The 27,090-nt window shown below is 38.9% G+C and overlaps 1 long non-coding RNA gene across 1 annotated transcript; it reads left to right on the top strand.

The window, feature by feature from the left end:
• The first annotated feature begins 3,154 nt into the window (after positions 1-3,154).
• Positions 3,155-24,580, top strand: LOC120518949. The gene is made up of 3 exons (XR_005631346.1): positions 3,155-3,211; positions 14,416-14,513; positions 24,546-24,580. It is a non-coding gene; the product is annotated as an uncharacterized LOC120518949 (long non-coding RNA).
• The last annotated feature ends 2,510 nt before the right edge of the window (positions 24,581-27,090 follow it).

The raw sequence follows: 27,090 nt of genomic DNA, 5'->3' as shown, positions 1-27,090 counted from the left end.
GTAGTTCTAAAAACCTTAGCAGAAAAGTGTTAATAAATTAAAAATCTGGCTTTGCCCTGTTCCTCATGGTAGTGAAAAAGCAGTGCAAGTGTCCCCTACAATAAACTGGTGTCACATCCAGGGCTGTTTCCTGGCTTTACCTTATTCTGCTGTGAGGGTCACCAGCTCTGGGTTCTAGCCTATTGAATAGCCAAAGTTGTGCCTACTGATCTTCCAGGACAGTATGACTACTGTTGTAGAGCCATAAGCAAGTCAGTTACCAGATATAATCAATAGCTAGTATGTCACTGTAACTTATGCTTTAAATGGATATGGAAGTGCTATCTTTTATTATATTTACTTAATTATGCATAGACTTAGCTTGGAATGATACAAATTTATAAAAGAACTTCATATTTGCTGGGAATAATAAGCACATTATGACCTACTGAACACTGAAATGTAAACAAAGAGAAACTGCAAAACATAATCTGAGCTGAAGACCTGGAGGCCTGGTTATAGTGAGGTAGAGTGGGAAGAAAGGATTTGTAAACAATTAAATAATTTATTGGGCAAATGTTGTAAATAATATCTGAACAAGATGATAAAATGGCAAATGTAAATCTCTCTATTATAATAAAACGATGAGGTTTGTGTGTCCAGTTCCAAAGAACAATCTGATTGGTCAGTCTGGCTTTGTTGACACGAAGAAAGAGAAAGTGTGAGTGCGAGACACATATGGAGAGAGTGAAGGCGCAGGCTAAGAGAGTTGCCTTTAAAGATGGATAGTATAAAAGCAGACAGGTGGTGAGCAAGGCACCTTGAAAATAATCTGAGAAGCAGATTTCATAGGGAGAAAGGGACCAGTGAAGAGAGGTTCAGACAAATTTATTCTGAAGAAAGGCGCTGAAGGTACACATAGTAGGGCAAGAGACAGCAAATTTTTAAAAACTATTCTATTACCTGCCTTCAATAGGTACCGTGACTAGTAATATTTAATCAAGTGATACAAGGGGTCAGTTAACACACACCATACTGTTATTGTTTATTTGATTTAATATCTGAATGCTGTCATGTTGGAGGTCAGTTAGCCATTTGCCTTTGGATCTTTTCTGTCAACTAAACCTCTGGGGCACAGCTGCAGAGTCAAAGCTTGAGCCTCACACAAGAAAAGTGCCCTGGAAACTTTATTTGTTTATTGTTTTTACCAGAGGATCTGATGAAGATCTTGTGCCTACCTCACACCTGCTTGTTTTAAGAAGTTAAATTGTCATAAGATGTTAAGCTAAGTGCAGTTTATTTCTAATGTTTGAATGTTTTGTCCTCTGCCATCTATTTGATGTTTTTTGGCCTATCATTACCTATTTTTCATGGAGCACGTGCCCCCTTTAAAATATAGGCCTCCACGTCTTCCTCCTCTTGCTCAATCTCTGTGATTCTGGCTCAGTGGTCACATTCACAATCGGGATAGCAGGAATGGAAAGTTAGAGTCTAAGTCCAGTTTGTCATTCCACGCATTATGTATAAGTTATGCTTGCATGACTTTGTTTGCTTATAATTAGGCCGCTCAGTAATGTTATGGCTGGTCAAAATCTGTGACGTTTGTATGCTTGAAATTTCAGGGACACTTGCTTTATTCAGTCACGCATGTCACAATAATATTTTTACTCTCTTCCTCACTGCCTTTTAACATGTGCTGTATTTTTCTTACTGTACATTATTAGGTGATAGGTATGGGCCTATGTAGTACTCTGGGCTGGAAGTCTCGGAAGTGCACTCTATAAAAATAGATTGTTGTTAAAGAGCACATTGGAATATTACTTTCCCCTTGTTGCTTTTTACACAATACCGACAGAAGAAAGAGACGGCTTTGGATCACCTAGAATATTGATTGCCTAATACAATGTATTATGGATATAGGTAATCCTTGGATATTTCGGTGAATGTTTCTGTACATTAACCACTGAACTCTGTTATACTGGATTAACCTTTGCTAAAGAATATAGTTTTGCATCTGACTGATTAGATTCTAACTAAAATGTAAGCAGCATTTGTTACATCCTATAAAGACTAGAACCAGCAATGGCAGTGAGTCAAGAAATGATTAAATATTACATTAATATTGCTTGGAAAAAAAATGAATTGAATTCAGCATTTAGTATTTTACTTTGAATTAAGAATGAAATAAAAGATGTGAATCCAATAAAGTCAAGGATATTGCCATTGTTTTTCATATATAGTTGCTTTGAGCACTGGGTAGCTCGGTAATGTGGAATTTAAGATTTGAAAGGGAGTTAGTAAAGCTCAGCTGTTTGAATGCAGTTGTAGCACTTTGCACCAGTGGAAAATATATGTCAAGTCACTGGAATAGAAAATGTTTCCTGAATTATTAAAATTTAGAAACAGAAGCTTTCAGCTGGAAACGGGCCTTGTTTAATTATTTGATAATTTTTTTTTGTTTTTCAATGCATGATTGCTGTTGGTTTCCATGTCATAAATATTGTCTTTGACAGCATCTCTTGCAAATGCTATCCTCATTACAGTACATTTTAAATTGCTAATGCTATAATTTTGTCTTTCCGTTTGTCTTCAAAATTCTGTAGCAGAGTTCAGTATTTTTGTCTATTATTATATAGTTACAGCATCTGCAGATATTGGTAAGATTTTTTATTTGATCAGCCAGTTACATCTTTTTTATTTAATGTCCTGAAGTTGACGATATGTATGAAAACAATGGGTAAGATTCAATATTAAAATGGAATGAGCTACAGCAACCAAAAACAGGGGTCCTTAATTTTGCTGAACTATCACTAGGAGTAGAAAATGAACTGTATAGAGGCATGAAGAAGAGTAATGCTAAAAGGAACAACAGTACTAAGCACAGCTCTGTTAAATAAATACTAGAGGTGGGAATATTACATTGCTTTGTATTTGGATATATTCTCGGTAGTACAGTGTCTGGTGCTATTGCTGTATAGAGTTTAAAAATCTTCCTGATGTAAAATATACTTTTGCTGAGTGGTGAGGTGTCTTGGGCTGTTGGTAGGCCGATTTGTTATTTCACAGAGGAATGTTTTTCAGTGCATAAATATTGCTTCAGTTTCTTGTATAGTGCCACACCCATGTTTTTCCTTTGCCTCTGCTATGGCTTAGAATTTAGACACCCTCCTTGGTCTTTTCAAAGCAAAGGACAACAATATGTTGCTTGTGGGCAATGCAGTTTTTCAGAAAGGTAGGTGCAGATATCTGTCACTGTGTTGGACTGTTTGACTTCTTATCAGGAGGAAAGAACACATTGCCTTTAGAAAATATAAATTAAAATCTTATTTTGTTTCATTTGGATTGCCTCAGGGGTTAGTTTTGGGCTAAACTATTTTCCTGATTTACAAGCTGTTCCTGGTTAAAATGTTACACTCACACAATGTGTCTTTTCACTATTGACACACACATTTATTTTTATACCTCTCCTAATAATCAGTTTGGATTGTCTTAGGCCGCCAAATGCCTGGATGTTATCCAGTGCAGGATAAGTGAAAACAATTTACAAATAAACAATAGTAAATCAGAAGCTATTGTTATTGATACCCCATGGCAGATCAAAAAATTGGGGTTTGTTCATCTTACCCTAAATTGTCAGATGATCCCCCTGTCCTCTCTAGTTACCAATTTATGTGTGAAGTTCAACCCTACTCTCACTCTCCAAAACCTTTATATAAGATTTTTTTTTATCATCTGAGGAACATATCAAGAGTCAGACCACCTCTGTTGATACAAGATGCTGAAAGCCGAGTCATGCTTTTATACTGTCCCGCTGTTATGAATCGTGTTCCTTTTTAATGCCATGTAGTCATGTATTTCATGCAGATTTTGACTTGCAGAGTCTGTTGCTGTAAATTCTGTTTGCATGATTTCTTTTTCCCTTCAATGAATTTATTGCATTTTATTTTATACTGACATCTAATTGCCTCTTTTCCTCATTGTCGTTTTTTAAATGCCTCTACCGCATTCATAATTTGCCATGACATCAAGTTACTTCGGATTCCTTTTGGCAAAATTACATTCTTTATTAGTGACAGTAAGCTTCTTTTAATGTAGGTTTAGTTATCAGGTTATTTTGGTTTTGACTTTTCTTCATTATTCACTTTGTTTCATTTTGTCCTTTAATTAATGCTGCTTTGATCCTTTTTTGATTCATTGGTTGTGACTTGAGCCTGACATTGACTTTGTTCCTCCTCTTATGTGATGATCACCTGGTCACCTTTCTTCTGAAAGCTTAAAATAATCCTTAGGCTTTTTCTATTAACAAGCAACTGGTTTACTGCAGCTACTTGTTTGCCATGTTTCCCACAGAAGGCCACCCAGAAGTTTCAAAATGATGCTACACATGTACTAACCAATACACAGAAGTAGTCCCACATACCTCTGGTTGTCTTTTATGTACAATTTGCTTGTCAAGACGTAGATCCGGTGCAAGATTTTGCTGCTCATATACAAATCTCTCACTGTCACTACCCCCATATACAGGTATCTTTGGGATTTACTTACTCTGCTTATGTCCATAAGATCTCTCCAGTCTGTGTCATATTCTGTGGCTGTCCCATGGACAAAACCCTCCACAATGGGCAAGTAGCCCTTCTGATCTGATGGTTTGCATCTGTGGAACAAATTTCCATACTCTTTTTAGGCCTTCACTGTTTATAAATTAAGGTTGATGATGTATCTTTTTAAATGTGTTTTTAGTTATTTTATAATGGATACTTATCCTGTTTCTATAAACTTTGTGATGCTTATTTTAGTGTTTCCTTTGTATAAATTATAACAATATAAAAAACTTAGATACAACATTGTTTATATAGTGTGCTATATGAATAAAATGCATCATCATTATTATTATTTTTATTCATTACAGTATTTGCATATTGCTTCAATTATTTAGTTTCAATTATTTCCTCAAGATTTTCTTTATAGCTGAGCTTTCAATATCTTGTTTCCATGCACATTCCATATTCTTCTTGTCACCACCTTGAACACTTTGACATTACTACAGAAGCTTGCTTATACTGTAATGACTCACCACTAATTGTAAGAGAAAGATTTAACAAAAAATCGAGAATTATGAATGCATTTGTTGTACTGATCTGAATATATATTGTTCCTAATAAGTTACTGTAAGTTAAAATTTATAAAATACTAGGGGGCTCCGTCCCCTGCTCACTTCACTTGCCCACCCCCGGGTTTGGTTTACTGGATATACAATTTAAAGAGATTCTTATTTTCATGGGAATTGTTACATATGCATTATTTTCACTTTTACTTTAAAACTATTGTAAAAACAATACTGTACTTGTCCTTTATTTCTGGCCCCAAGCATGGTTAAATCTCTTTTTTTCGCAGGATGTATAACGTTGCTAGCGTTGTGAAGGGGCGGCTGAATGCAAGCTAAGGAGAAGCGGTTGGATCATCTGCTGGCTTGTTGCTGCTGCTGCTGACGAGCTGCGCATTTTGCTTGCTGTACTGCACGTCAATCATTTAAAAGCCTGTACAGCAGCTGTCCTTTTGCCACTTCGCATCTCTGCCGCTCGCGTTGTGAAGGGGGTTTGGCTGAACGCATGCTAAGGAGAAGCAGTCGGATCATCTGCAGGCTTGCTGCTGCGTCTTCTGCTTGTCGTTTGTTGTTTTAAGAGCTGGGAGCACATGAAACATGTTTGCCAAAAGCATTCCAACAACTGCTAGGTTAGATGTCCATAAACTTGTTTTAAATGTTGTCTCACTGCCTTGTCTCGCGTGACGTTAAAGTGTCTCTTGCGGGATGTCAAATTGTCTTCCGAGAAGATCACGTCTCATCTCCCTAGTCTCCCTAGTCTCCCTTCCAAGATTTTTATTTATAATAGAGAGACAAAATTTGTTCAATCTAAGAATGTTTTTTGTGTCATCTGTCACTTTGTTTACTTGTAGATACTTTTTTTGAAGAAACAAGGTTAAGATTTGTTTTGCCTAGGAAGGGGTGCTGCATGAACTCTGATCAGTAGCACAGACCCACCCATGTAAAATGTCCATTTACTTAATGCCTTTATCATAAGCCGTTCCCCTTAAGGTTTGCTGTACTGTTACAATATGACTATCCTGGACTCTAATGTACTGCAGTAGAACAGGTTTTTAAGTTTAAAAACAATTTAGATATTGACTACCACTGTGATTTGTAATACTGTATATATATATATATTACTATATATATATATACAGTATATACAGTATATATATATATATTATATATATATATAAATATACACACCACTTATCCCAGAACCTGTTCCCATGTCATGTTTTAGAATTCTGTTTTAGCGAGCATGTGTGTCTGCAGCATCCCACTTATAAATACAGCCCAACATTGCCTTTGTTAAGGCAGGTGAAAAACCTCAGGTGGAGCTCAGAGATCAACTTGGCTGCTACCCTCGGTGTGTGAAGGCAACTGAAGGCTGACCTAGGGAAGCATTGGAAGTTAGTGGAACACATTGTGAGGAAAACCCCCAGGATGGATTTGGTCTTAACATCTGACTGTTCAAAGCAAGCGATTATTCTGGACTCGCTGTCCCCTGGGAGGATCGGATAGACGAGGACCATGAGCATAAGTAGGATAAATATCTTAAACTGGTAAAAGAATTTTGAAGGTATGGGTGGAAGTCCCACCGTGAGCCCATTGAGGTGGGCTGCAGGAGGTTTGCAGGGCAGTCTCTCCATCAGGCACAAAGTCTCCTTGGCATTAGAGGATCACAGGAAAGAAGAGGCATCAAAAACATGGAAGCCGTAGAGAAAGCGTCAAGATGGTTGTGGATCAAGACGGGTGATCCACGGTGTAGCATGCTACTTGGACACAAGCTTGAGACTAATCACCTCTAATGACTAATCACCGGGTCACCAAGGTGAGGGTGTCTGATGATCTAAGACTCGTAACACCCTATGATCCTGGGTTCATCACTGGTGATGGGTCCAAGTTGCACCATCTGGTGTATTAAGAAGCTGTCCTCCTTTGCACAAAATCAGTTGATTTAGTTATCTGATTTGCATTGTAAAGCTGTTTGTCATAAATATCAATATTAAAGACACCGTATAAAAAAGAAAATAACTGACTGGATTTATCAAAACACTCTCATCTCATCCCTGCCTTTAACTTGCTGCTTTAAAGTTTTGTCCATTTACGATAATGTTTCCTAGAGAAATGAAGCACAAGCAAGACAGCGTGGAAATATTCAGCACAGCTCAGCATATGTGTCATATCCATTGAAGATCAGATGGACTTTATTTTTGTTTTCTGGAAAGCTTCCAAATATACATACTTTTCTGGCATATAAGTGATATAATCTATTATTCAAAGTATTGCTATTCGCCACAATTAGTATTATGTTACCAGTGCTCTTTAGTCCTGCACACAATGCCAAGTAGAATATGGAATACTATACGTGTAGTTATATGTCTCATTTTACATTTCTTTTACAAAGCATCACTATTCTTCCATTTTCTGCACCTGTTTTTTTCAAACACAAGCCAGGAACCACCCCAGAGCAAGATGTCATGCCACCATGTAACATACTCACATGCAGAACAAACCAACTTTATATGTGCACCTTTTGTTTGTTTGTTTTTCTTTAGGAGCTGTTTGATTGATTCATACCCAATGGCACAGGGTCTGACTGCCAAAAACAAAATTAGTTTCTCTTCAGCTTTCGGACCCAGATTTGGTTCTTTCTATGTGGAATTTACAAAGTATTCTTAAATCCATGTGTGTTTTCTTCAGGTATTCCAGTTTCCATCTACCATCCTAAGATGTCTGTGTTAATTGATTTGTTTCTGTAATTTTTCCCAGAATGAGTAAATGTGGATTTGTGTAAGTTTGTGCTGTGATGGATTGGTGTCCCATCCAGAATTTGTTCCTTCCTTGTATATAATGCTGTATAAATAGTTTCCGATTCTCCTTGACTCATTATTGGAAAAAGCAGGCTCTGAGAAAAGATGGGTGGAAGGCTGTTTTGTAATTTCTTTACAGGGGTCGGTCAGCATGATTAGATTAAATCAGTGATTTGTAAGATCCCTGTAATTAACTACCATCCCTTTTCTTAAATCATTTATTCCATGTTTCGGGTTGCAGGGGACCAGAGCTTATCCTACCTTTTTTATATAAACAAAATAAATAATTCTTGCCTACAGTGGTCTCCTTAGTTAAATGAAAAAGACATTATATTCTCCGCCTAGTTTTCCAATCTGATCAGCTTCACTGTGGAATGGGATGTTCTGTAGAAAATCTTTAGATGTAGAAAGACCATCAATACTAATTATCTTCCAATTAAGATCCTTTTCTTTCTTTCACAATCATGGGGACAGTTGTCACAGTCCCTTGAGAGAAGTGAGTACAATCATGAAAAACTGGCTGTAGGTATAATAATAAAAATCCAAATATTTATTGAAGGGTTAAAATAGTGTTTCCACCTCACAATGCTTGGATCTAATGGTCATTTCCTGGCCAGGGTTCCGTCTCTGTGGAGTTTGCATATGCTTCCTGTGTTTGTTTGACTTTCTTTTGGGACTTTACTCACAAAGTTTAAAGACATGTTCTCAGGTTAAATGGCCAATTTGAATTGTCCCAGTACAAGTGTATGCTTTGCTGTGCATGCTAATAACTTATGATGGACTAGCATCCTATCCACACATGGTTCTGTTTTACTCCATTTAATTTTGTTCCGTCCCTCAGGCATTACAACCTTAATAGGTTGTAAGAGTGTTTCAATTAGCCCTGTACCTATAATAGGTTTGAATTATAAGATTACACATCTATTGACTTACTTTTGCATACTCTGTCAAGCACCCGACGGCTACATTTCCATTGCAATTTCTCTATTTTCAGCCTTAAACAGCAATGTGGAGCTACTTTATGGGTGCAGCATCCACAAGGCGATGTCAGATACATCACCACAAGTAGGAAAGGGTGGGATAGATATGAGCAACTTGGACTTTGATGTTGAATATTGTCTACTAGTGTTGATTGGCAAAATTCGCTAAAATGTTTTTTGCAGCAAATATGTTACGCTCACCAGTGACCTGTATGTCTTGTCCAGTGAATATTTTCCTGTAATTTTGCCATGTTGTCTGCTTAGATAAATTTTATTAACATCACAAAGCTATAACAGCCAATGTTGAATGAGATAGCCTCCCAAATATATAATTTTGATCCTAGCAGTGGGCTAAAAATTAGGGGAAAACTTGCAAATACATTTAAACTCAAAATGCACACAGAACAAAGCAGAAAATGTTTCTGTATGTTTGTATCTTAAAAGTAATGTCTTTTTGTGTGGACTTGAATGTGACCTGTGTGTAACACTCAAGCCTTTAATACTATTACCCAGAGATCTGTGCAGTTTATGCAACCAGGAAGGAGACCACGTGCTTTAGTGTTATGTGTATAAGGTAGCAGTGGCAGGCAAAAAAATGTATGTTTTGGTTCAAAAGGTGTGAATATTTTTTATGGAATCTGGGTTGGATAAGCCTTAGTGAATTCATGTTTACTGTCTGCCAGTAATTGTACTGTTTTGATATTTAATTTTATCGCTGGGAGTCACAATTAGTACTGTTCCCTCACAGCTGAGGTCACATTTTGGCCCGAACATTTGCTCCAGCATAGTTGGCAGATGTTTCCCTAGCCATCATGGCCACTTATAAGGTCATTACACCATAAACATCCACTCAAAACTAGTTCAGTTTATTCTGCCCTATTGACTTAAAAGCATTTTCCTGAGTTTGGCGAAGTTCCAAAATAATTTCACGATTTTGTAAACCTTGAGGCTTAAACAAATTCAGCAGGGTTCGCGTATCACTATTGGCAGTGAATCAATGATTTTTTTATCATAGAAGAAAAGAAACACAACTTTGCACAAGATATAAAAAGGTTCCAGCCAGATATGGACTTGTATGTTTGCACAGTGTGACATTTGTCATTCACTGGTGTACTCTTATATAAAATCGAGTTAACCATTGGGGAAGGCTCAGAACAGATATACATATCAAAACACTGGTTGATTGCCACACTCTTGATGTTTGTATCAAGGGGGGATGAGATAAAGTATATGAGTCAGGGGTAGAACTTCATTTCTTGGTGTAGAAAGAATTGTCTACAACTTAACATCAGCAAAGCCAAAGAACTGGTTATTGAATGTAGCCGCACCAAACAGCCTCTGTGTATGGTCACTATTCAAAGAGTGAGTGTAGAGGTGGTGTACTCTTACAGGTACTTGGGGGGTCCAAACCAATGAGAGGTTGGACTGGTCTCATAACACAGAGGAACTATATTAGGGCAGACTATGGAATGCACTCTCAGCTCTCTGGAGGTAGAAGTGGAGGAGAGAATGAGGACAAAACTGATGGCCATTATGAACAATGCTGCACATCCTCTCTCTTACAAACTAACACTGAGTGCTTTAGCCAACTTAAGTTTTCAGCAAAATTGTTTCAAGTAATGCTACTGGAACTCCTTTATACCAGCAGCAATACACCTGTACAATACCACATTGAGACTGTAACTGCCAAGTCGGAAGTTTTCTTTCATTTTATGTTTATCTCTATAAATCATTCTGGTGTATATCTGACAGCAGTTTGTTGTTTGTCATAATATGATAATATTATTTATTAATTTATTGAACTGCTGTAAAAAATACAAATTTCCCACTGGGGACAAATAAGGTTCAAACTAATTGTATATCAGCCAGAACACACCTTTTTACCTTTTGTGATTTGAAAAGACGCACACAGGTTTACATATTTTTGGAACCAACGAGGTTATTCACTTTTAAATGAAAAATCAACAAAAAAGATTAACACAAGTATTGACTGCTGCCGTTAACAATAAATTATTCAGGAGTGATTCTCCAACTACATGTCTCTTCATGTCAATAAGCATGCAGGACCAGGAGTCTGGCCTTTGTGTTCGGCCACCTGGTAAAGCAGATCAAGTTCAAAATCGAAATGTGGCCCTTAACCAAATTGATGGTATTTCTAGTGTGATAGACGGCTGCACAGTTGGGATGCCTGGGACGTGGAAGGACCGGGAGAGTGCCAATACCTTCCCTGGGACACGAGAGGGCTACTGCCCTGGGGTGCAGGGGAGCCACAAGATCGGAGGTGGGAGGCTTCACCCTGTTGGGGCACGTGGCCACTGCCAGGGGACACACAAACGTTCCAGGCAACATAGACTGAAGCACTTCCACCACAAAAGGAAGTGCTGCAGGAATCTCGTCAGGAAGCACCTGGGGCACATCCAGGTACTGGATAAAAGGGGCCGTCTCACTCCATTCCGGGAGCCGGAGTTGGGAGGTAGCATGACAGAGTTTGATGAAGAGAAGTGGTGGTGGCAAGAAAAGAAAATAATAAGGACTGAGAGTATTTTGGGCATTGTGCTGTACTGGCTGAAGGAAAACACAATAAAAAAAGTGTGTTTCGGACATAGCTGTCTTGGAGTCTGTTCATGGTCGAGGCCAATCTTCACACTAGCAAACATCAGCAAGTCATCATTCCACTTTTCCTTTCTGAAGGAGGCAAGGAGTAGTCTGAAGTAACCATTCAGAGTTAACAGCGTCTCCGGCATAGCTTCCAACAGCAGAGCTGGCATAGCAGGGGATGTTTTGGACATTTCTCACCTTCTCTGTGAAAGTCAGCCTCATTGTACTTTGTCGCAATGTCCTTACCTGCCTTGGGACAGAGAGACACCATCTACAGCCATCCTCTTGTCTTATTCGAACACCAACCTGCAGCTTCCCATGGTTGATTTGTTTTTGGGGCCAGTCCCTTACCAGTATCACAGCATATGAAAGCACTGGAATGACCATCATTTTTAAGGTATGGGAAACAACCTGAGAGGACATTAAGGAAGTGGCACTCGGATATCAGCATGTCTCCCCTTGAATGCTGGTAAGACTGGCCCTTTTTTCAATGTATTGTTGTAACTGCATGAAATAGCACCTAACAAGAGTCAAACAACACAATGTCGAGTTGTTCATTGATTTGAGCTGTGCCTGAAAAGGAAAAGGCAGAGGGTTAGCAGGTGGCCACATCACAGAACCATTTTCCTGCAACCCATCCACAGTCCATGGGTTCCACCAGTTGTAGGCTGGTGGAAATAACATGCCAAACTTGTCTCATCTGTAGCAGAGATTTTGGAGAGTTTTCTCTTCACCACGCATCAAGATCCTGCTCCTTTGACTCAGCGTTCAGTTTTAGGGTCTTAAACAGGAGGAGCCTCTTTTTTTTTGCACTGGTACTGCCAGCTGCACTGTTTGCCTCAGAGGCTGAAGGCCTGCACCTTTGACAGCTTTTTTGGATCAATGCTGTGCCTGGCATCCTTTTGTTAACCTGTGTTGGGCCAAGACTGCAGCGATGTGCAACCTTGGAGTGTTTGGTTTCGAGACAAGCATGAGTAGGGAGGTTGGCAGTTAAGAAAAAGGGAGAAAGATAAATCAAGAGAAAAATGGCTTTGGAAGGATATTGGATAAAGGGGTTGGTTTGCTGGCTTGTAGGCATGGCAGTTGAGATTTTGCCCCTTGTGGAGTGATCAAATGAAGTGAATGAAGCTCCCAAATGCTCAGCAGGAGTGACCTAAAGGGCTCAGAAGATCATCCTGTGGGTGCCTGAGTGAGAAAGTGGTAGGTACAGTACAGCCAGGTTTGGATCACCCCATCGGTGACCAGCTGAGTTGGCTGAGGTGCAAGCCATTTAAATGGGTGCCCAGCCAGCACATTCCTCATTGCCCAGTCCATCAGTGTTTCCTGACTATCAATGTCCCAGGCTTAAGTATGAATATGCCAGCTGTAGGCAACCCAGGCATCACAGAGTAATTCTTATGACGGACTGGAATCCCATCCTGGGTTGGCTTCATAAATTGTAATCAGTACTCACAGGATAGGCTTTAACAGTAATAACACTGAATTGGGTTAAGTGGGCAAGAGAATATTATTTTATGTCATGTTATGTGTTTTTTTAACAGTGTTGGTCTTAAATAGAGATAAAAAGCTTTTTATAGGTGTTATCACATGTATCATGAGCAAAACATTAATGATAATGACAACATTTTAAAAAATAGCATGGAATTGAGCTATTGTAAATGTAATACATTTTCAGAAATGCTTATGTTGTGGAGCTAATTAAACTCTATGCTAAAATTATTAGATCACAAAAGCAGAGGGTGTCAGTTTTGCATTTGCCTCAGCATGCATAAACACATGAATGCCAAACTGTAATGTCAAATTCAGTACTAATGAACTGAATGATTTGCTGCCCATTTCACATGAGGCCACATTATTATAAGCTTGACATCAAGATGATGGTATTCTAATCCCAACAGTGGCAGAAAATAACCTGAATCAAACTCCTCATACAGTACCTATTAATCCGACTTGATAAACTGGAACCAAACACTGAGTTAGACTTGATGTTCTGCACTATATTGAAGATCCCATGAATAGTTTTATTTATATTTTGTGTGTTGATGTTATGGTACTGACCACATTCCTTATTTAATATTGTATTGTAATGTTTTCTCTTCAAAGTTTATGCTGTTAATGGCTCTACATAAAAATTGATTAAATGAATTGTTAATGACATGGTGGTGGTACTTCTACTGTGCTACATTTCCAGAAACTTTGAATCCCAGCCTTGTCAGAGCAAACTGTGAATAATCTATTTTTATATTTTATTTTCTCAGATTATAAATATAAAATACAGTATATTAATAGAAGAATTTTTCCAGCTGACCCACCAAACAGTGTACATCAAGGTTGCCCAACTCCAATCCTAGAGGGCCAGGGTGGCTACAATATTTGATTCTAACCATTTTCCTAATTGGTGTCTAGTTTTTGCTTCTAATTAACTTTATTTAATTGATTTGCTATATAAGACTCAGACTCTTATCAAGGCTGCAGGTTTTTGTTCCAACCCAATTACTTAATGAGAAATCATTTATTGCTGATGGAGCATTTATTGCTCAAGTGACATTTTTCTGTTTCGTTTTAGTTGTCTCACTTGTTAAGATTTTGAACCCTTAATTGTTGCTTTTAGTCTTAAATAACTGAATTCACTGGTTTTAATCAGTTTTTATTACCAATAAGATGCAAATGACAAAGGAACCCACAGTTCTCCATTTAACATTTTCCCATTTACTCTTGTGTGATTTTGATCACGCACTATTTAGTTTAATAAAATTCTCAGAAGGAAACTGTAGAGAAAGTGAAGAACTGAAAATTACTCATCTGTTTCAAGTTTTAAATCATTTGGATGATATCATTATAAAGGAAAAAAAAACATTGATTTAAGATTAATTTGACATTGCAGAGTTAAAACACCAACAAGTCATGATATTAAATATGATCTATTATTGACAAGTATTTTTTTCTAATTAAACAGCTTGGCTGGATCAAAAACTTGCAGTCACTGCGGTCCTTCAGGACCAATGCTGATAACCCTTGGTGTACATCATGGCAGAAGACAGAAGAGTAGTCAAGGTAAGTCAGGAATGTAATTATATAAACACGGACCTGGACAAAGGTACATGACCATCTCAAAGGCATGGAACATACCTCAAAACTCAAAAAATACAAAACTGCAGCCAGGTCAGAACGCCCGTTGAAACCTAATCACCAAACATGAAGGCACTTGTGAAACAGGTTACTGTTATTCTACATGTCACTCTAACTGAGTTGCAGAGTCAGTGGCTGTGAGTAGAGAGGATTTTCATGGCTTAACAATCTCTAAGGCATTGCCCAAAAGGTATCTTTATGGAAGAATGGCATGTAAGAAGTATTAAAAAAGTAGAAAAAACATTGCATTGGCCCTAAATGATTTCCAAACTGTTACTTGAAAGATACTGCAAAGATATACCAAAAGGTCTTGTGATCTGATTAGACTAAAGCCAAACTTTTAAGTTTGAAATATATGCGGTATGTGTGGTGTAAATCTAAAACTACACATCAGTTATGGTAACACCATCAATACTGTAAAAGGCACCATCAAGAGTCTGGGTGTCATCCTCGACAGTACTCTATCTTTCCAATGTCACATTAATAACATCACCCGGTCTGCTTACTTCCACTTACGTAATATTAATCGCATTCGTCCCTCCCTCACTCCTCATACTACTGCCATTCTTGTTCATAGTCTTGTCACTTCTCGGCTGGACTACTGCAATTCACTCCTCTTTGGTCTCCCTAATAAATCTCTTCACAAGCTTCAGTTAGTCCAGAATTCTGCAGCACGTATCATCACTGGAAACCCATCTTTTCACCATATTACTCCGGTCTTGCAGCAGCTTCATTGGCTCCCGATCAAGTTTCGTATTGATTTTAAGATTCTGCTACTAACTTTTAAGGCCATCCATAACCTCGCACCTCCATATGTGTCTGACCTTCTACATGTTGCCATTCCATCCCGTAACCTTAGATCCTCTTCCTCCACCCATCTGACCATTCCTCCCTCCCGTCTAACCACCATGGGGAGCAGAGCTTTCAGCCGTTCTGCTCCCAAGCACTGGAACTCACTACCTGCGGATCTCCGAAATATCAAATCATATTCATCTTTCAAATGTAAACTTAAAACACATTTGTTTAAAATGGCTTTTTCTTCTTCCTCTTAATTATAGTGGTTTTGTTTGGTTTTAATTTTTAGATTTTCTGATGTTTTAAGTTGTTTATAATTGTGTTTTGTATTTATTTATTTATTTATTTGTTTGTTCGGTGTCCTTGAGTTCTCTGAAAGGCGCCTTGTATAAATAAAATGTATTATCATTATTATTTTTATCATGTTATGGGAATGCTTTTCAGTAGCAGAGACTATAAAAATCTGGTCTGGGCTGATAGAAAGATAATGCTCCAGAATGTAGACAGATCATGGAACAAAACCTTCACCCAAAGCACACTACCAGAACAAGATTGGCTTAAAAATGGCTTTAAATGGCTCAGTCAGAGTCCTTTTCTTTCTATTGGGAGATCTAAAACTTGCTGTCCACGTTGGCTCCTCAACTAACCTTGAAGTCTTTGCTCCAGTATGTTATCCAGAGGCTTATCCGAAAAGATCATTTACTGTAATAGCTGTGAGAGGTGGTTCAACCAGCTACTGTACAGGAGATGAAACCGTTGACAATTCAGTTTTATGGAAGTTAAATTTTCAAGGGCATAGAATTTTCTTTCTGTGACTGATTTAATAATAAAAATGATCAAATTTCCTGAAGGAGGCTTCTCCCCTAGAGTGGAGGGTAAGAATACACACAACATACATGTCTAGAGGTTCCAGCCCTTCTGGTCAGTCCCCTATATTAGAAAATGGACAACCAGTCAGAGATCATTTTGGACTGTGCTCCCAATGCGGACTGACCCTGTGTAGAGAAATTGAACTGAAACAGATCTTTGTCTTAACAGTGGATGGTCCTTCCATTTTTTTTTTGTTATTTCCTTTTGCTTATTCATTTAAGAAACTGCTACTCATTAAATGTGGGAACCCTTTGATTCTGCCCCTCCTTTTTCTTACAGTGTTCAGCGCTAGTCTACCAGACTGGTAACTCAGGAGAACTGGAAGCCTTATGCTCACATTTCTGACTGTTGACCCCAACACCTTACCTTTGTACACAGTCTATTTGTTGCTAGGTGAAGTTTCATTTGTTTAAAGGGCGTTTCTCTATACACGCCACTAAAACTGACAATATCTATTCTTTGTTAATTTCAAGTTACGCTCAGTTTGTCTCTCAGAGGCCTAATAGCCAACTCTCAACAAGCCACTAAACCTTCATTAACAGTTTGATTAGTGACTGATTTTAATCTAAAATCTTGGTCATTCAATGCTGTTTTATAGGCACACTTTTATTTATCTTTTAGTCACCAAGGAAAGTGAACACCAGATTAATTGTTCTTATTAAATCTCAGTCCTCTGAGAGCGTTACGGCAGGATGTCAGTTGCAATTTACAATATTTTAATTTTACAATATGAAAGAATATTTTCCTTTCATCCTGACTGCTCTCTGGAAAATGGGTAATTTTAATCTTGTATGAGGAATGCACAAGTCTCAACAGTTATGCAATGAAGCCAGCGTCTTAGGAACAGGTTGCTTTATCAGTGCTTACACATGTATATTCAAGTTACACCTTAGTAACCAGTGGGTTTGTTCACACATACCAAGCAGAAGTAAAATAAGGGTGTTGCCTGTCTAATACTAATACTAAGAATTAATCCAACTAGAGAGCAGAAAATGTTTTTTTTTGGAGAATTGTGTAATGAGTATTCCCATTTGAAAAACCTTAGTTCATCTATTAATATTATTCATACCGTGCATGCTTCAACTATGCCCTTCATGCATGATTTAGATTTTATTAGCATTACATTAGACTGTTTATCTGTAGTATAACCAAGTTACTCATATCCTGTTCAGGTCTCACAAGAGATAACAGTAATATGCAGATTGCACAAGCACCTAGGCCACAACTGTGTTGCACTGCTTTTCTTCCCTCACTTTATTCCCCTTTACTTCACTTATCTATTCAGCTACCATTAAGGGCTTGTGCCATCAAAATCTTTAAGGTGGAGTCTTGGAAGGTAGGTAGATTAGGTAGATTAGGTAGATTAGGTAGATTAGGTAGGTAGGTAGATAGATAGATAGATAGATAGATAGATAGATAGATAGATAGATAGATAGATAGATAGATAGATAGATAGATAGATAGATAGATAGATAGATAGATAGATAGATAGATAGATAGATAGATAGATAGAACTTTATATGTCCTCTGACATCTGACTTCATCAGATGTATGTCTAGACTTTAACATACAGTGAAGGAGTAGTTGGAAGGGTGCGGAAAATGCAGGAAAGTTTAAAAAGGGTGAAAGGTCAGAGTTGATGTGAAAAGTGGCTATCTGAGAAGATAAAGCGAACTTAAAAGATGTTATTTTTTTAATTCTGGAGGTTTGGGAGAATTAACAATATCATCTTCTACAATCAGCCATATTCCATCTCTGTATATATTTCATTATCACATGGGTATTATGCATCTAGTATGTAAACACCAGGGGCCTCATGTATAAACGGTGCATACGCACAGAAATGTTGCGTAAGAATGTTTCCACATTCAAATCGCGATGTATAAAACCTACACTTGGCGTAAAGCCACGCACTTTTCCACGGTACCTCATATCTTGTCGTACGCAAGTTCTCTGCTCGGTTTTGCAGACTGGCGGTACCCAACGTCAAAGCAGTGCTACTGTTCCTGTGTGGTTATCCTTTCCTTTCCTGACGCGACTTTATAAACACACTGAAATTAATATATATAATAATAAAAAAAATATATAATAATATTAGTGTAATGCCTCTGATTGTAATTAACCTGTAACAATATAATGGTCCAGGAAATAGCCATAGTATTCCAAATACCATAACTGCTTTAGCCTTCTTTCAGCTGCTCCCGTTAGGAGTTGCTACAGCGGATCATCTTTTTCCATATTATTCTCACTGCACCACTTGGATTATTTATATCACTGTATCTGAGTGTGAATCACAGCAGCAGATGATCGGAAAGAGAATTATCGGTATACAGCATCAAGCAAAGCGTTTCAAAGCCTTTCCTGTACAGACCTCGCGGTTCAGAAACAGTTTCATCCCAAGAATTATAAACGCACTCAATCAATTGCTCCTTGTAGAACGGTTTGTACTTATAAGTACAATCACCCCACTGTAAACTTGCACTTATAATATTGCACAACTTGAGCCACTTTATAAAGCGCGTATTTACATATGATGACGATATCATTTTTAAGATGAAATGCAGCAAAATATGTTTATTATATTATACAGATAAAACTTTAACTTCATTTAAATCTATACTAATAAAAGGCAAAGCCCTCACTGACTGACTGACTCACTCATTACTAATTCTCCAACTTCCCGTGTAGGTAGAAGGCTGAAATTTGGCAGGCTCATTCCTTACAGCTTCCTTACAAAAAGTTAGGCAGGTTTCATTTCGAAATTCTACGCGTAATTGTAATACTACATGTTTCTTTATGTCACTGTATCTGGACAGTACTGTTATGAGTTTTATTCACATGTGCATGTTAACTGTGGCACACAGAGGCTCAGCAGTTAGAATTGCTGACCAAGCATTGGATTAGATAGCCAAAGACAACTGGAGGCTTGTATAGTCAGCTTAAACACAGGTTAGGGTATTTCTGTCCTCTATCAGCACAAACCTTCTTTCCTTCTTGGGAGAATGAGAATCGACATGTAAGCACTATGATATTTCTGTATTTTGTGGGAGAGGAATTCAGCCCTTGTTCGGAGACGGAGAAGACCAGCAGATGAAGCAAGAACCATATAAAAGGTCTGGACAGTGGCCAGACCCTTCGAGGCTGTGCCAACAATAGGTGTTGGAAACCCTCCCAGCGTAGGGACGGAAAAAATGGCTGACTGTGTTGATCCAGATTCCCACCTGGATAAAGTCTGTCCATATGCCTCCCCGTCTGTAACTGCGTAAAACGTCAGTAAATGTAAGCTAAAAGATATTTTGTCTCATGTGATTCTTGTACCGCCGTAATCACGATGGGAGGGATATCGCCTTTTCTGGTATATTATGATATTGTTTAATTATTTAATAAGCCACAATATTAAAAGAACACATTTCCAAGAGAGCTAATGCCTCTGCAGGAAACAGTAATGGTCATAACTGGAACCTATTTTTCTCCATATACTGTAATGGACGTTAGCTCGATGGCTGTGGGGGGCGGAGCTGTGTGTGACATCATCACGCCTCCCACATAATCATGTGAACTGACTGTGACCACAGTACGTAGAAAAGAAGGAAGAGCTCCTAAAGAGTGCTGAAGAAAAACGGCAAATACTTTATTCGCAAGATACAAGTTTAATGAGAAGACACGAGGTATAAACAAGACTTTGGATCACTTTGTAACAGAGTTAAAATTGCTGTAGCGAGAAACTTTTAAGTGCCGGGTCTTCGCTAACATTAAATAAAGCCGTGGACATCGCAACATCACACAAGAGAGCAGCTCACGTGAACTGACTGAACACAGTCCGAGTGATCACTTCCATGCATCAAACCTGTTCAAAAAATGCATTACACAATTGAAAAGGGGGGAAAAGAATATGCTCCAAGCTGAGCTCCACAGCTAACGCGGTCTTGCGGAAGCAACTTCGTCACACTGCCACCAAATACTCAAAGAAAAATCCACATGTTACTACACGCGCTGTCTCTAGAGTTTCTCCACACTCAATGTATTCCTCGCATCCCTGTTATACCCTCTGATCTCCCATTTTAATTTAGATGCCTCCAATATCCAGTAAGACTCTGCTTCGCGATGAGAAGTAAGACGTCTCAGGGACAGACCCAACAAAAGGTTGCCATTGATTTCAGGCAAGATTGCTTTTCTCCTGGACAACTATACGTTGCATTCTCAAGGGTAAGCTCACGCAGCTTCGTCATATTACAACCAGAGTGCTGAACTGACAATGTGATAAATAAAGAGAACAATAACAATCGTAATAAACAAACAATAAAACAGCGGAGAACCCGTGGATTAAATAAAAAGGCAGCTTCCTTGGCAAAGCATGGAAAAAGGATAGCTTTATATGTCGTTCATTTATAAAACAGCGGAGAAGCTGTGTAAAGGCTGCTTCACAAAAAACCAGTGGAGCACCTTATATGAGCAGGCAGTCAGCTAAAGAAGGGAATCAATAAATATCTATAATCGTAATAAACAAACAAAAAATAGCGTACAAGCCGCGGATTAAATAAAGGAAATGGGTACCTGAACAGTAAAGTAAGTCTCGAATAGCTACACAATAACTATATGAATCGTAATAAATGAACAATAAAACAGTACAGAACTGCGAAGCAAAGAGAAACGACGGCCTTATATGGCGTTCATTTATAAAGCAGCGGAGAAGCTGTGCGAAGGCAGCTACACAAAAAAACAGCAGAGCGCCACACTCTGAATGTATTCCTTGCATCACCATTATACCCTCTGATCTCCCATTTCAATTGAAATGCCTCAAATTTCCAGTAAGGCTCTGCTTCGTGATGACAATTATGTCTCAGGGACACACCCTACAAAAGGTTGCCATTGATTTGAGGCAACATTGCTTTCCTCCTGGACAAACCTATATGTTGGCATTCTCAAAAGTAATCTCAGTGCACAGCGTGGTCATATTACAACCGGAGTGCTGAACTGACAACGTAGTATACAAAGAGATCCTTAACAGATAGTTATTGGTATATTTTCCCTCAGTTTAAAAAGGTTTTCTTTTCTTCTTAATAAAAATTTAAAAGCAGTTCTTCGTCGCTGCGAAGCGTGGGATTTTGCTATATACAGTATATATATATGTATATATATATGTATATAGATATGTATATATATATATGTAGATCTGGATATATACAGTAATCCCTCGCTATAACGCTCTTTGACTTTCGCGGTTTCACTCTATTGCGGATTTTAAATGTAAGCACATCTAAATATATATCACAGATTTTTCGCTGGTTCGCGGATTTCTGCAGACAGTGGGTCTTTTAATTTATGCTACACGCTTCCTCAGTTTGTTTGCCCTGTTGATTTCATACAAGGGACGCTATTGGCGGATGGCTTAGAAGCTACCCAATCAGAGCATGTATTACATATTAACTAAAACTCCTCAATGCTATAAGATATGCATCCCGCGAGCTTGATTGTTTGCTTGTCTCTGCCTCTCTCTCACCCTCTCTGACATTCTCTGCCTGGCGGAGGGTGTGAGCAGAGGTGCTGTTTGCTTAAAAGATACTGACGCTCCTCTAAAAAATGCTGCTTTATTGCGGTGCTTGGCATATTTAAAAGCACAAAAGTACACGTATTGATTTTTTGATTGTTGCTTTAATCTTGCTCTCTCCCTCTGACGTTCTCTGCGCCTGATGGAGGAGATGTGAGCAGAGGAGCTGTTTGCACAGAGGCTGTTTGCTTAGAAGATACTAACGCTCCTCTAAAAATGCCGCGGCAAACTTAAAAGCACAAGTATTGATTTTTTGATTGTTTGCTTTTCTTTGCGCGAGCTCTCTCTCTCTCTCCCTCTGAAATTCTCTGCTCCTGAAGAGAAGAAGATCTATTTGCATTCTTTTAATTGTGAGAAAGAACTGTCATCTCTGTCTTGTCATAGAGGACAGTTTAAACTTTGACTAAAGGGTGTTATTTCATGTCTAGAGGGCTCTAATAATGTTAACAGTGTGGGAGAGTTTATAAGGGCTTAAAATATATAAAAATAACTACACAAACATATGGTTTCTACTTGGATTTTAGTCTATGGGGGTTCTGGAGCATAACCCCGCGATCGAGGAGGGATTACTGTATGTATATATGTGTCTGTGTATATATATATATATATATATATATATATGTGTATATACTGTATATATATATATATATATATGTATGTATGTAAGTGTATGTGTGTATATATATGTATATTTATCTGTATGTATGTATGTATGTATATATGTATATGTGTGTGTGTATATATGTATATATATGTAGATGTGTATATGTATATATTGTGGACTTGAACCCGGACACAGAGAGACGGACATAGTTGGATCCACCACACACTGTTTATTTACAAATATTTACAATCACGTGCACCTCAAACCCCAGTGCCTCCAGCACCGTTTCCCCAATGTCCAGGCCTCGCAGTCTCAATGCCTCTCTCTCCTGGCCGCCTCCAGTCCTCTCTCCAGCTCCGTCTCTCTTCCACCCGACTTCCGCTATCGACTGAAGGCGGCCCCTTAAATAGGAACTCGGATGGGCTCCAGCTGCTTCCCGGGAATCCTCCGCAGACACGCCCCAGTGTGGTGGAAGTGCCGGCTGCGCACCCGGAAGCCGTCTGGGTGTCCTCTGTCGTCTTCCCCCCAGCACTTCCTGGTGTGGCGGAAGTGCTGGGCTCCAGGGATATTCAGGCACCGGGGCGCCGCCTGGCGGTGGCCACGGGTCCCTACAGGTGCTGGGCTTCCAAGCCCTTTACCCGAGGCCCCCGACATAACCAGGGCGGACGCCCCCTCGCGGTCTGGAGAGTCCTCCTGGGCGTCCCGGCCGGATGCCACAATATATATATAGATATGTGTAGATATGTATATATGTAGATATGTTTATATGTATATATGTATATGTATATATGTTTATATGTATGTGTGTCTGTGTGTGTGTGTGTGTGTGTGTGTGTGTGTGTGTATATATATATGACAGAAACACTCATAACAGTGACAAAACAATTACATTGACAATTATGTTACGTTATTTTTAAAATGTTTCCTTTTCTTTTTCATAACTTCTTTAACACACTACTTCTCCTCTGCGAAGCGCGGGTATTTTGCTAGTAATCTATATTCTTCACTGGGACTGGCGTGAACGATAGAATAATTAAACATGTACTACGAAGATATTTCAATGTTCCTTAAGCGTTTTGAAGAATCGGTGCTCTAAGCTTACAGATGGCTTAACATCTAATACAGAGCTGATTGTGTGGCGATCGGTTACTTGGAGAAAGAAAAGCAAGGACTGCAGGGACGGCCACGGCAATATATATTGAATATAAAACAGAAAGAGAAAATAACGACACAGCTAAAAATGCAGCGGCAAATTTCGACAAAAGTTAAATGCCTGTGTCATGAGCACGAGGCGACTATGCAGTGTTAGCAATGGACGTGGCCATCCACCGTGCATAAGATACCATATTGACATTGGCGGCGAAGGAGCCACCGATTCTTTCTCTGCCCAGGGCCACCACAAGCCTAGAGCCGCCTATGAGTACTGCTGCAATAAATAATTTCATCAATGGTCACTCACAATTGCTGCGCTGTGTAACCCATGTTTAATAACGTGCTTTAACTCTTATCATCATGAAAATAATATCATGTATACATCTCAGTATTTTAGTTATTCAGAGAGCTGTATTATCACAAATGTAATGGATTATGTGTCCAGTCGGAGGAAGAGAGCCGGTTTAAGAAGCATGTAGTGATTCACACACATAGAGTACATAGAAGATCACATACAAAACAAAGCATTAACGTGCTACTTTAATTACGATGTGATTTGAGAACTGGTTAATAAACAATTTTAAGATGAAGTTTATGATGTTCTACTTTAATGACAATATAAACTACATGATTAAAGTGGAAATTTCGAGATTGAAGTTGACATTTTGTGCTTTTTCCCCACTGTGTGCCTATTTTTTTTTCTCTGTACCCTAATAAGCTTTCATATGACACTCAGAAGGTGGGCTAAGACTCGCCTTTTCACAGCGACTTTGATATCTGACAAACTCTTTTTTATTTCCGGCACTGTCTGACTTTGTGAACTTGAGCTTTCAAGTTTCTCCAACATGCTATGTCACTCGATCAACTTCCTTTTGTTGATTATACCACGGTTTAAATCAACAAATAGTATGTTTTTCCTTTGCCTCCACTTGGAATTCGCTGAAATTCTTATATTTTCTCCCGTGCTTTTCCCATTGTCTTTTCACAGAAGGCTGAGCTTAAAGGCTATTTATATTGATCTGCATATTCAAAGAGCCATACTTCTAGGAGGAGTTGGGGCAGGACAGAAGGCGCGTGCACGAGCGTTACTTTTCACGCTGACCGGGATTTATGTAGCGGAAGAATGCGGAAGTTGGAGTACGTACAGATTCCTGCATCTGGATTTTTCTATGCATAAGCACATTTCGGCTTTTATGCTTACGTCATGTTATAGTGCAAATTCTACACACGCCGTTATGCAGAAGGCCCCAGGACAGCAACAGAGAACTAATTCAAGTAAGCATCATTAAATGGGAAATGTACAGAAGATGTGGAACAGAATCCTGTAGTCATTACTAGCCACCCAAAATGAAATGGAAAAAAAAAACTTTCCACAAAGTGTGATTGGCAATAATGAGCTAACACAAGAATTGGACACTTTTTAATGTTTCTCTAGATTTGTTTTACATATTTTGTTGTTCTTGTCTTTCCTATGTCTTGATGCTTTCTTTGTTTTTCTGTTTACTTTAAAAGGATGATCATTATTTTTGTTTACTTTCAGTCGCTGTCATTTTATGTCACGTTAACCATTTCATCTCTAGGAAATAGCTGAAGTTAGAGTTCAAGAATCAAGTCAAGGAGTACAAGTCAACAATTCAAGTCAAGTCTTGATAGATTTCAAGAATCACAAGTCAGCAGTACAAGTGGTCAATTTAATAATGTTGGGGGAAAAAATACACAAGCAAAGGTCAGAAAAAAAATTAAACAAAATAAATTATTTGCCATGGCAAGAAAAGCATCTTCCACCTGGATAAAAAGTATGCTGTGCCCTCCAGCCTCCTTAAATACTTGCACCATTCCAATGAAGTTCTTGTTGTACATATTAAGCTGCTCAGTAACCAAATCAGATAGGAGGAGTCAGGAGAAGAACACGTCCTCACTTGATACTTAAACTTTCACTTGAGCCTCAGGTCATGCTAGAGCCAGTTTTTCAAAAAGTCATGGCTGGAACAAGCTAAGATTGATATTCAATAAGTACAAACTCATTTGTATGCATCAAACGTGCAGGATAAAAAATTCTTGTACTAATTCACTATGTGAATTCTTATAACTCAGTAACGAAAGGAGGTGTGAATTGTGTATTAAACCCTACATTATACAGGTCAGGAATAGCCCCTGCTACAATATAAAACTGTGCCAATAGTGTTACTTTTTATAAGGATTGCAATCTAACAGCCTAATGGATGTTTCTCCACTGTGTAACGGCTGGCAGGCATGGGCTGGTGTCCTGTCTGGGCAACAATACAAATTTCCAAACCGGATCAGTTGAGCCCTGGGTTAACAACAACTGCCACCAGTAACTGTTAGCCAACAGGGTGCTGGCGGAAATTGGACTACTGTTGGTCAAAGGAGAAGAAGAGCGGGGAGACATGTCCGGAGGCAGAAGGAGAGGAGGAAAGTAAAGAGAGTGGAACTGAGGGTAGGAACTTTGAATGTTAGCAGTATGAATGGTAAGGGGAGAGAGTTAGCAGGTATGATTGAAAGAAGGAAGGTTGATATATTGTGCATGCAAGAAACTAAATGGAAGGGGAGTAAGGCCAGGTGGATTGGAGGTGGATTTAAATTGTTCTTTCATGGTGTCGATGGAACGAGAAATGGGATAGGAGTTATTCTGAAGGAACAGTATGTCAAGAGTGTTTTGGAGGTGAAAAGTGTGTCAGACAGAGTAATGATTATGAAGCTTAAAATTGGAGGTATGATAATGAATGTTGTTAGTGCATATGCACCGCAATTTGCATGTGCGATGGATAAGAAAGAAGATTTTTGGAGTGAGTTGAATGAAGTGATGAACAGTGTACCCAAGGGACACAAAGTGGTGATTGGAGCAGATTTCAATGGGCATGTTGGTGAAGGGAACAGTGGAGACGAGGAGGTGATGGGCAGGTATGGTGTCAAGGAGAGGAATGAAGAAGGTCAGAGGATAGTGGATTTTGCCAAAAGGATAACACATGGCTGTGGTAAATACATATTTTAAGAAGAGGGAGGAACATAGGGTTACATACAAGAGTGGAGGAAGATGCACACAGGTAGATTTCATCCTATGCAGAAGAGTTGATCTGAAAGAGATTGAAGACTGCAAAGTGGTGGGAGGGGAAAGTGTAGTTAAGCAGCATAGGATGGTGGTCTGTAGGATGACGCTGGAGATCAAGAAGAGGAAGAGAGTGAGGGCAGCACCAAGGATCAAACGGTGGTAGTTGAATAAGGAAGGCTGCAAGGTTGAGTTTAGGGAGGAGATGAGACAGGCACTGGGTGGCAGTGAAGAGTTACCAGACAGCTGGCAAACTACAGCAGATGTAGTAAGGGTGATAGCAAGAAGGGTGCTTGGTGTGTCATCTGGAAAGAGGAAGGAGGAAAAGGAAACCTTGTGTTGGAATGAGGAAATACAGGAGAGTATACAGAAGAAAAGGATGGCAAAGAAGAAGCGGGATAGTCAGAGAGATGGAGAAAGGAGACAAGAGTACAAGGAGATAAGGCACAAGGTGAAGAGAGAGGTG

This window comes from Polypterus senegalus, chromosome 1, assembly GCF_016835505.1.
Source record: "Polypterus senegalus isolate Bchr_013 chromosome 1, ASM1683550v1, whole genome shotgun sequence".
NCBI lineage: Eukaryota > Metazoa > Chordata > Cladistia > Polypteriformes > Polypteridae > Polypterus > Polypterus senegalus.
The sequence above is the reverse complement of the archived record's forward strand: the minus strand, read 5'-3'. Positions and strand labels throughout refer to the sequence as shown.